Source organism: Chiloscyllium plagiosum, chromosome 49 (assembly GCF_004010195.1).
Source record: "Chiloscyllium plagiosum isolate BGI_BamShark_2017 chromosome 49, ASM401019v2, whole genome shotgun sequence".
NCBI classification, from domain to species: domain Eukaryota; kingdom Metazoa; phylum Chordata; class Chondrichthyes; order Orectolobiformes; family Hemiscylliidae; genus Chiloscyllium; species Chiloscyllium plagiosum.
In genome coordinates this window covers 3,189,881-3,202,025 of record NC_057758.1, presented here as the reverse complement: position 1 = coordinate 3,202,025, position 12,145 = coordinate 3,189,881, and the positions used below count along the sequence as shown (strand labels likewise).

General features: G+C 40.6%; 1 long non-coding RNA gene across 1 annotated transcript in view; it reads right to left on the bottom strand.

Moving 5' to 3' along the window:
* Positions 1 to 321: 321 nt before the first annotated feature.
* The window catches only part of LOC122544478, a 15,345-nt gene continuing 3,521 nt past the window's right edge, over positions 322 to 12,145 (bottom strand). The window contains exons 2-3 of the long non-coding RNA XR_006310356.1: positions 11,517 to 11,520; positions 322 to 385 (exon numbers count right to left, since the gene is read on the bottom strand). This is a non-coding gene — a long non-coding RNA (uncharacterized LOC122544478). The remainder of the gene's footprint in view (positions 386 to 11,516; positions 11,521 to 12,145) is intronic.

Genomic DNA, 12,145 nt, shown 5'->3' with positions numbered 1-12,145 from the left:
TAAGGTTATTTTCAACCGCATTAGCTGTGCTCAGGGATTGGTGGTTTGTCCCGAACCAACAGTGCTGTTTCAAACAGGACAATTTCTTTATGACTCAGTGATATGATTGCCTGCGTGCACGAGAGAGAGCGTGAAAGATTGCCTTATCAGCCTGGACCATGAGAAGGTTTTTAACAGAATATTGCACATGCATGTGAGGGATGTGCTCTCCAAAATGGCTTTGGGGAGGGATTCTGTAATTGGATCCGACTGCTCTACGCTGATAATATGTTGCTGAAAAAGTGCAGCAGGTCAGGCAGCATCCAAGGAGCAGGAGATGTAGAGGGAGGAAGCGAGCTTCCTCAAGGAAGGCATCCTTCTAAGAGGATTCGCAGTAGGTTAAAATCTAGACTGGATGGAATGATTTAAAAAATCACCATAAAAATAAAAAAAATCAAACGTTTTCTTTTGAAACGTATTTGTACTTTATTCTTTGTCTCTGGCAGCTTGCAGCCTTCAGACTGCCTGAGGTAAGTCATAACATACCAGGCATCAAACTTGGAGGCATTTCATTTTCAGCTCTGATATCCAGCATCTGCAGTCCTCACTTTCTCCGACTGCTCTACACCAACATTGTCAAATGGGAACTGAAACGATAGATTACTCATTCACTGACTAACAGGACAGTTTACGTGTAGGTGAAGGGAAAATGATTTGGATGGGATGGGGCCTGCACGAAATATTGGCAGCAGTCCATCGCCAAAGTGAAGCAGAAACTTGTCTCCATAAATATGCAATATTGGCAGGATTGGACTGCTGCGCCGTCTCATTTTCATTTGATCTCTTTTTTTCTTACTCGAAGATGAACGAAAGAAATAGGAGATCGTCACGTGGCCAGTTCCACAGGTGAGTAAACATGCCAAGCCAGTGCTGTGAGGTGAGTGCACGCCCATCAGAGGCCAGACTGGTGTAAAGCTCGCAAGTCCCCATGGCAGTCCCGGAGGTTGAGTACTTCGTCAGGCCGACGTAGGGATATGAGTCCAGGTGAGTCCAAGGCAAGGTCGGCACGGCGGTTGCGAGTCCCAGAGCTGAGTCCCAGAGTAGAGGCCAGCATGTGGATTTATGGGCCCTGGCAAGTTCAGGACGGATGCGACGCCTTTGGGGACTGAAAGAAATGCCTCCAAGTTTGAAGCCGTTATATTATGACTTGGCTCAGGCAGTCTGAAGGCTGCACGCTGCCAGTGACAAAGAATAAGAAAACTCATTCACTGACTAACAGGGCAGCTGCAGGAAAAATGATTTGGAAGGGATGGGGCCTGCACGAAATATTGGCAGCAATCCCACTTCTAATTTTTTAACTTTTATGGTGATTTGTTAAAATCATTCCATCCAGTCTGGAACAAATACTAACGTATTCTGCACACAAAGTATCCTGTAACTAAGATGTTGCCATAATGGCATATTGTAAACTTGCCCTGCACTCATTCGAGTGCATGATCAATTAAGGCTAATTAAGTTCAATTCAACTACAGGTAAAAAGCTAGTTATCTGGTGTGAGTCCCTCACTCTGTTGTTTTACGTCGCACAGGTCTGGCCCATTCCTGAATGTTGTGCTGTTTCTGAAACTGGAGGTATCTTCTGTTTCATCTGGAAGCTAAAGATAGACCAGCTCGGCAGGAAGTCCATACAAAAAACTTTCGATGAGGTGAGGAAGATGAGCATACCCAACTTTGCCGTTGTTTTGATGGCTATCTATGTGTGTGGCTACATGAAGCTGTGTGCAGACACTCTGTATGAAAACAAAACTAGTTTTACTTTGTGCTGAGGCGTTGTGCGCGATGGGACTGGTTTTGTGACATCAGAATGCTCCAGGTAGTTGGATCATTCCAAATCCCGCGCCTTCATCAAGATATTTGCAAAAAAAAAATGTCTTTGACCATCGACACATCAGGAAATGTTCAGCACGCAATGTTCTCGACATCCTGAATGAAAATCTATTGTCACTTGCATGGTTTCGCTGTTATTTTGGGCAGAAATCCCAATTCCACGTGTCGCTGTTGTTTTGGATACATTCAAGCGTTCACACTTTCAGTCTTATTTCGGGCAGTGTTCTGACTTCCACGTATTCCTATTATTTTCAAACATTTCTCCACATCAACATCTTTTTTTCACCATATTCTCACTTCCTCTTGTTCAGCTTATTTGAGATGGTTTTTGGACGTCGACTTTGTCCTGCTACATAAGGCAACATTTCCACTTCTTTATGTTTTCTTCTGTTTCAGGCGGAATACGCACTTCCAGATATCCCGAGTTTATAGATAATATTCCGACTTCTACGTGTTTCTGATAATTTTGACTGGTACTTACATTTCCATATGTTCCCTGTGATTTCAGATAAAATTCCCAATATCTCATGTTGCCCATCATTTAAGGTAGTATGCACACTTTCACATGTCCTCTATTATTTAGAGCCGTATTATCACTTCAATATGTAGCTATTACTTTGTGCAGTATTCCCACTTCCATATACTTCTGTTATTTTCGCCTATTGGCAGGAGATTCTGAAGAGAGGTCTTGAGTCCCCCATACAACAGGAAGAATTAATCTTTATTCAGAACTTCTTAGCAGTGCAACCTCGGAGAGGTTAATGTAGACAGACTCCAAGTCATTCCCGCCCCTCCCAAAAATGCAGGATATTTTTATATTTTGTGCTGCAATGATTATATGCAACATTGACATCAGTGTTTGAAATCTCCACGTTTATCATTATCCTCGACTCCAGACATTTGTCACCTGCACCAGAATGAGTGAATGATGTTTGGAAACTTGTGAAGCTGCTACTGATCATTTCCCAAGGTCATAATGACCAAGTAATGCCATGTAAGTTTCCCCTTACAATGTTATCTGTTTCACGGCATATTTTCAAGTGGTAATCTGTTAATAGACTAAGTGATTTTTTTTGTTCTTGCACCTATACCAGTCCTTATTTTTCCTCCAGTCCTTGATGTTTACGCTATTTATCATTAAAGACTCCCCGCACTGCCACAGCTCACATGATGTGGGAGATTCTGTGCTATCGAGAGATATTTGTCAAAAGTAATTCATCCAGATTCATTAACGTTAGCTTGACATTTGCACTTATAATTTCATTATTCCTCTTTATATAATATGTGATGACAGCTGCTTTAGAAGTACTGGATTACGCTGGGGTCAACGTTTCCTTTCTACATCTTACTAAGTTACCAGATCCCTCGTTCACACGACGGTATCAATCGGGCACTTCATTATCTTTTCGAGTTGCCATTTCTTTGATGTGCATGACTCTGACTATCGAAATAATTGCTTCATCTATCCATTTTCTACATCCATTCCACCTCCACGTATGCCTGTTATTTTGCGCAGCATTCGCAGCTCTCATCCGATTAACACACATGCATTGGTGATTCCCCATCTCCTGCACTTGTGCCCTCATCTCTTCCTACTTTTTAGAACAATTAATTCATTAATACTGCACTGCATATAATAATTCCGTATGTAAAAGGAAACAAAGCAATGTGGAAACAAAGCAATGTCAGAACAAAAGCTGTTCTGACAAAGATTCAACAGAAGTGAAATATTAACTGCTTAAAAGCCACTAAACTTGTTGAGTTGTATCAGTAATTTCTCTCATTGGGAATCGTATTTCCTCTGTTTAGTATGCTCAAAGTTCTACTGCAGTTTTCACTTCGATGTCCAACTCCTATTAATATTGGCTTTTCCGTGATGTTTCTGAGCTCTGCCCAAATATTTATGTCGATTCTGGGTTAGAGGCATAGAGTCATAGAGATGTGCAAGCATGGAAACAGATCCTTTGGTCCAACCCGTCCATGCCGACCAGATATCCCAACTCAATGATGTCCCACCTGGCAGCACCCATCCAAATGCCTCTTAAATGTTGCAATTGTAGCAGCCTCCACCACTTCCTCTGGCAGTTCATTCCATTCCCACTGTGTGAAAACGTTGAGCTTAGATCACTTTTATATCTTTCCCCTCTCACTGTATGCATATGCCCTCTAGTTCTTGACTCCGCCACCCAGGGAAAAGACTTTGTCTATTTATCATATCCATGCCCCTCGTAATTTTGTAAACCTCTATAAGGTCACCCCTCAGCCTCCGACGCTCCACGGAAAACACACCAGCCTGTTCAGCCTTTCCCTATAGCTCAAAAACTCCATACCTGGCAACATCTTTGTAAATCTTTTTTGAACCCTTTCAAGTCTCACAACATCTTTCCGGTCGGATAGAGACCAGAATTACACGCAATATTCCAACAGTGGCCTAACGAGTGTCTGTACTGCCGCAATATAACCTTCCAACTCCTGTACTCAATATTCTGATCAATAAAGGAAAGAAAGCATACCAAACGCCTTCTTCACTATCCTATCTACCTGCGACTCCACCTTCAAGGAACTATGAACCTGCAGTTCTAGGTCGCTTTGTTCAGCAACACTCTCTAAGACCTTACCATTAACTGTGTATGTCCGATTAAGATTTGCTTTCCCAAAACGAAGGCACTTACAATTACCCGAATTAAACTCTATCTGTCACTTCTCAGCCCATGGGCCCATCTAATCAAGATCCTGTTGCAATGTGAGGTAACCTTCTTCGCTATCCACTACACCTCCAATTTTGGTGTAATCTGCAAACATGCTAACTATACCTCTTGTGCTCGCATCCAAATCCTTTATATAAATGATGAAAATTTAAGGACTCAGCACCGATCCTTGTGGCACTACACTCGTCAAATGCCTCCAGGCTGAAAAACAATCCTCCACCACCACCACCCTCTGTCTTTTACCTTTTATCCAGTTCTGTCTCCAAATACCTAGTTCTCCCTATAGTCCGTGAGATCTAAACTTGATGACCAGTCTACCAAGGGGAAACTTGTCAAACGCATTAGTGAAGTCCATATAGATCACATCTACCGCTTTACCCTCATTAATCCTCTTTATTACTTCTTCAAAAAACTCAATCAAGTTTGTGAGACATGATTTCCCACGCGCAAATTCGCGTTGACTATCCCTAATCAGTCCTTGGCTTTCCAATTACATGCACATCCTGTCCCTTAAGATTGCATCCTCCAACAACGTGGACGCACGGTGGCACAGCAGTTAGCACTGCTACCTTACAGTGCCAGAGATTCAGGTTCAATTCCCGCCTCAGGCAACTGTGTGCAGTTTGCACGTTCTCCGTGGGTTTCTGCTTGGGTTTCCTCCCACATTCCAAAAATGTGCAGGTGAGGTGAATTAGCCATGCTAAATTGCCCGTAGTGTTAGGTGAAGGGCTAAATGTAGGGAAGTGGGTTGCTCTTCAGAGAGTGTGGACTTGTTGGGCCGAAGGCCCTACTTCCGCACTGTAAATAATCTATAGTTCCCTGGCTTGTCCATACCATCCTTCTTAAACAGTGGCACCACGTTAGCAAACCTCCAATCTTCTGGCACCTCACCTGTGGCTGTCCATGATACAAATATCTCAGCAAGAGGCCCAGCATTCACTTCCCTAGCTTCCCTGCTCTTGTCCTGGGGATTTATCCACCTTTAAGCGTTTCAATACAACTAGCACTTCATCCTCTGTAATATTGACATTTGCAAGAAGGTCACCATCTATTTCCCTACATTGTAAATCTTCCATGTCCTTTATCAGAGTAAATGCTGATACAAAATATTCGTTTAGTATCTCCCCCAACTCCTGCGGCTCCACACAAAGGCTGCTTTGCTGACCTTAGAGTGGCCATATTCTCTCGCTTGTTACCTTTTTGTCCTTAATGTATTTGTAAAAACCCTTTATTTTATCCTCAACTCTAGGTTCTGGCAAAAATTGTTTGAAATTCAGGTGGAATGCAGGGCAATGCCTATCTTGCTGTTGAGATAAACTCGATTCCTCTTGTTCGATCTTCACAAAACGACGGATGAAATTAACACTTAGTCTCCCTTTACGTTGGAAGAGGGAAGAAGGACAGTCATCTCCCCACAATCCTCTGCATTTCTTCAGATGGCGAAGACTTCTCTCATCTAGGTGACAACTTCTCAGCAGGCGGGCATGGTCCAGTATCATGGTCTCCATTCTTCACCCTAATAGAAGAGGAACTCCTGCTTAAGCACTTCCCCACATAGGACAGGATCCATGATCATGCCTGAAGTGTGGGGTTGTAAATGGGGGACGTCTGTTTTCGAGAATATAAGACACAATCAGATAGTCGGCCTTCTTTCAATTTTTATTACACTTGATTCCTTTCCATATTGTAGACTTTATTCCTATTTTGACGATAGGCTGACATCGTCGTACTCACAGAATGGGAGCTGATGAACAATGTGAAGGGAATCACAAACTCTATTCTGTCCCACCTGCAGAACAGATCTGCCAATGGTGCTGGCATTGTTGTATCAAGTTTGAAAACGAATTGCACGGAAATTCCTCAATAGTAGCGCTACAAACAAAGAATGTCAAGGAAAATCCTACTAATGGACATCGATTGTCCTACGGAGTATCCCTCAGTGAAACGCTAGATCTATTCGATGATCAAAAAAATGGATAAGAACTGAGGGTGGAAAGGGTACACAGCGTGTGGTAATTAATGTCTATCACCAAAGTGTCTCCACAGGACAATCACAGACTGAGAAGACTGAAGCAAAAATGCAAAGCAGCTAAATTGTGGAAAGTGTACAGTGAACCATCAAGAAAAAAGTATTTTGACCTAACTGACTCTGAATCAACGCACCTCTCACATATGCATTGTCCATAACAGTATCTCTAAGGGAATCAAGCACACTGTTCTGGCACGCGGGGAGGATTGGGTGGGAAGCGCCATCCATGATAAAGATGGTGCCCATTGTGTTATATGCAGCTCGCTCTGGTGAAGCAGAGCACACTTCTGTCACATCAAGCGATACAGAAAAGAGCAGTCGTGAGGCACTGTCATCTCGGAAGAGAACTGTCTTCAACTAGAATCATTGAAGTAAAGGATTTGGAGGACATTCATTCCACAGAAGGTGGGAATCTGGAATTCATTGCTACTGTGAATACTTGGCCATTATATGCATAATGCCGAGATGAACAGATGTCTTCTTCAATATAAAACAGTCTTGGATTCAACGTTGCTGGTAGAAAGGCAGAAAGTCAAACTGAGGATTAATACATAAGTCACGATTTCAGTTATTGATTGAGCAGAGTCGTTGGGCTAAATGCTCATTTTCTCAGCCTATTTCCTATGATCTTATGATGTGATGTTATGTCAACATGATGATGTGTGATCTGGTGCCTGGTGCTTGGACTATTCAGAGAGAAGAAGAGCCTAAATGGTGCACAGAAACGTATCATTTCTGATGTGCAGGTCAAACAGGAAATCAAGTTCTAAAAGAACTAGAACAAGTTGAGAAAGGAAACAATACTGTGAGACTGAAACTTTTCTGCGGATCCGACAAAATTCAATTTTGGAGCTACGATTTTCAGTTGAGCTGGGCATTGTCCATATAGACTGATTGTGGTGATTGTCTTCTTGACCATAGAATGCTGCTCTGAATATTTCATGGGCCATGCATGTGTCACCTCTTGTCAGTACTCTAACTGGCAAGAGGTGGCCATGATAGAGCCACTTCACTCTCATTTCTTGTTTAAAATATAACGCCGAATTGCCGAAACGAAGAGGGGCAGTTTGGAGTAGTACTAAAATAAGGAAGCTACATCATACCCTGAAATTCGCATGGGCTCGACCCTTTTTCCAGAGGTCACAGTGGGCTGCATCAGTGATCCAAGCCTTTCACAGCCGTATGGGATGATGGGCGTAGAAATTTGCATTGTTCTATCACTGTACAAACACGGCAATGACTGTTTGGAATGTTACAATCAAATTGAACAGAGACGCTAAACTTCAAAAAATTCATATGCATATCGACCATTTTTTAAGAAATCGAGTTGCATCGTCACCTCTGTTAATTCTGGAAATAGCCTGTGAAGCAAACCAGAGAGACAAATGAAGAGATCATTTACTTCTTTGGATATCGTTACGAAACAACCGTTTTTATACAGAGGGTGGTTCATGTGTGGAATGAGTGACGGATGCCGAGACGGTTACAACATTTAAAAACATTTGGATTAGTGAATGAAAAGGAAAGATTTGAAAGGATATGGATATGGATCAAACACAGGCAAGTCGAGCGGTTTAGTTTGGGAATATGGTCGTCGTGAACCATTTGGACCAAAGGGTCTGTGCCATGCAGCATGAGCTTATGCCGTTATAAGAACGTTTTGGGGTGTAGCACCAACAATGTCGGGTTCATTCATCTCGAACAAGAAATGGTCCTCACATTGGACTATATGTGGCAAACTCCAAGATATTATGCGCAGTGTAAAGTAAAAGAGCACTTTCACAGAGAAAATGTACAGCACAGTGCAAATTGTTCGCAATAACGTATTTAAGCACTTTTACAACATTTGGAGTTCAGGAAAGTGCTTACAACGGGTGACTTCGTTTAACTTTCTCTAACATCGTATGGCACTTGTATGAACACTATGATAATATTACTTTTGCCAAACTTAGTCTTCATCTTTGTTTTTTTTTCTGAAGAAATGTCTCTCTGCCTCAAATGTTTCGAGCACAATCTTTCTTACATTTTTATGCGATGTTATTGCGTTTATTTATTTAAAATCAAGAACACGATGAGGAAAGTCCCCGAGGGTATCACTGGGGGTTTCTCAACATCTAATTTTGTTGGAAAGTTGTCAAAAACATACTACCTCACCGAAGAGCAGTCACCTTTTGTTACTGACAAGAATTGTCGTTCAGATTTGTTGTGCGTGGTTGATTGTTTCAAATTGATGTGATTGTGTGCTTGCTGGAGTTCTGTCATTTTTGAATTATATTCAGCATGGCACGTCATTTTACTCGAATTAAAGCAGATGCACAGATTTAGTGACAGCACTCTGCCATACTGAATAATCATCTTCCCCGTGCAGAATACTAAGACTAACTGATTGGCACGTTTACTGACTTAGCAAACCATCAATATCAACATACAGATTTTAACACAGATGACTGAGATTTAATCATATAAGTATAGAATTTAACAATATATTGACTGGTTATCGAAGTTTTATGATCCTCATTGAATGCCACACCACCTGATTCTGTTTGAAGCAGGTTTAATTATCGTCCCCCTCATGTTCTTTGAAAGGTTGCACTTCTCATTTTCTCTGCATCAAAGGCACTGTTTATCATTCACGGATAGACGAAAGTCTTGAATCGTAAGTTCTTTTCGGTTAAATGTCAATAACAGAATTCTCAACAACAGCGATTTGGTTAAATAACGGTGTCAATTAAATACTAATAATTATAAATAGGAAGAATGAATTGAAAGTCACCAAAAACGCAGAAAATCTCAAGCCATTCAGACCGTTAGGGACCCGTCTGGAGGCTAAGGTTTGTTCTCTGCACCATTTGCGATCCTGGTCCAAGTTCAGACGCTCTCTCTGAGTGAAGCTCTCTCTTTCTTCCACAGTTTCAAAACAGACAGTACAGAACTAGCTACAGGACGAAATAAATCTGCTGGTATCATCTATGACCTTCAAGGTTAAGTTGTTCAAGGTCAAGCAGCTTGTCATGTGTCATCAACAGTTTTAGCCCTTCATCCCATCTGAGACAATCAATTTTAAATGCAGCTGCCCAATATCATATTTAACGTTTAACCTTTCGGCTCCCCCAATGCATGACTACCTATACAATCCACACATGATGATATTTGACAATGCATTTTACAATTGCAGATGCAAATCAGTGACAGCTGCACGAGAACATTGTGCAGAAGTGTGTAATCCACACTAGACGATGAAACTTGCAACGGAGAAACGTCACTAATACGAATAATGCAACAATAACGTGTATCATCAAACTAACGGTCGTTGTGGCCTTTGCAGACCAACCCATCGAAAAAAATATATAACGCAACCCTAATATGCAGCCAAGACAGTGAAGGAACCAACAAATCATGCCACCTGTGTGGTGAACAGAGTATCGCCTATATTTCTTTTGCTGTTAATCTGTTTACTTAAATGGTTCTAAAATTCATTTTATTCCTGATTTGGGTTCCTTAAGTAATGCTTTTCCAAATATATTTCCTAGTTGTCTATCTATCCACTGATCAAGTCACATAATAACAGTAAAACCATGTCATATATGGACTCAACATTTCTCCATCTCTTCATCTGTGTCCGGCTTGAGGATATTTATTCAATATGTTTTCCCTTTTTGCCAATTTGATGAATGATTATATCATTGAATGGTAACTACCCATGTATACGCAAGTACATTCGGTGAGCAAAAATACTCATGGGATCGAACAATGCAGTTTTAATTTTAATCTTAATAGTTGTTACGTGACTTTCCCTAATTCTATTTTAGTTGTTTTAATTCCATAACTCTGTGAATTCTATGCGAGTGTCTTCTCTTTTACACCGAAGGTTTGTGCCAAGCTACTGATCTTTTTGCCAAGTGGATGTACATTACGAGCCCCATTCTTCAGTGCACTTTTTAGTTCTGTCTCATGTTTGATACCTGCGAAGTAACGTTTCGTCTATCACAATTAGATTAGTGTTTCAAGACCATGTCACACAGTTTTGTCTCCCATATGATTTCCACAAATGAACTATAACGTTTTACTTATCTCTTCACATATGATACCGATGCCTTAGAAGTGGCATGTTCACAAAGTCAATTAGCATAAAAGAAAAGACAAGGACATAAACAACACCAAAAGAAAGCAGTTTGGTGCTCTCAACTAAACTTACTATTCACAAAAGTATATTTTAATGTCACTTGTCATTTCAACCCAGTTTTCTATTTTTTCATTTTGGTTCCTTCCAGCAGCCACCAAATTTAATCAAATGGTCTCATCCAACTTTGCAACTTAGCAATTGCCATCATATCATATTTCAGAGATCTGTAGACATTTGCAGTTCATCGACCATAATCTTGTAATATTTTAGAACAGAAAGTTAATATTCCATGCAAAACATACCAGTTTGATCCATGCAAAATGTACCTGTTTGTTCTGCTTCAGAGATGACCCACATTTTTAATGTTACTTTATGACTCATTCTAGACATTTTCGAAAACTTTAAGTAAATTCGCCCCAATGCAGTATTCTCTTCACTCTCTTAAAATTACGAACAATGTTTATGTGCTTTGAAACCATTGAAATCACGTGCATTTTTATGATACCCCTGTAAACCTTTCTGCCAATTAAAAAAAATACACAGAAAATTTTAACTCACCTCGTAATCTATTAAAGTATGTGTCACAGAGAAAGACACAACTTGCATAATTAACAAAACTACCATTTTCTTTAATACAAAAAGTTAACATTAAACAACAATTCTGTACAACTGTCTTCCTACTACCTCTTAAAGATTTGTTATGACCTCCCAGTCCATAACAACATCCAATAAAGCCCTGATTAAATTTATTGATTCAAAATCCGACAGCGGCTGTCATCGCCGGTGTCAACCTTCCTGTCTTTTTAGTATTCCTGGGTCATCTTCGCTCTTCTGCTGCAAAGATGTTTCATATGAAAAAGGTACCTTTGACAGAGAGAGTTTTGAATACCTGTCTTTCAATGACAGTTGGTACTTTTTCTCGCCCACTGTCGAAATGGCTAATTTTTTTCTTTTTGAAAGCCCAAACATCGGATTGTCTCATTGGTTCAATGTTGTGAAAACAGTAAAATTCAAATTCGGCTGGATTTTAGTATCTATGGTTTAATTTAAGATGATTGGTTAAATTCAAACTGCTGTGAAGACAACTGAGATAACTAGGCTTCAATCAAATGTTTCAAGTATCCATCACCTGCCAGGTGCTTGCAGGCATTCAGTATTCACTCTCTCTTAAAGGTGAAATACACGTGTTCAACTTCTTAACAGCTCCCCTTTAAGAAAAAATGGAAAAGGAACATCGTAATGAAAACATGGTTTCATTTTATTTTCTCACTCTGAACCCTATTACCATTAAATACATCAGACATGAGCTGTTCATATTAACTTCTATACACACACACACACACACACACACACACACACACCTATGAGATTTTCGCTCCTTGTATGAATGAGAAAAAGGACTGTGGACAGGATAAGCCAG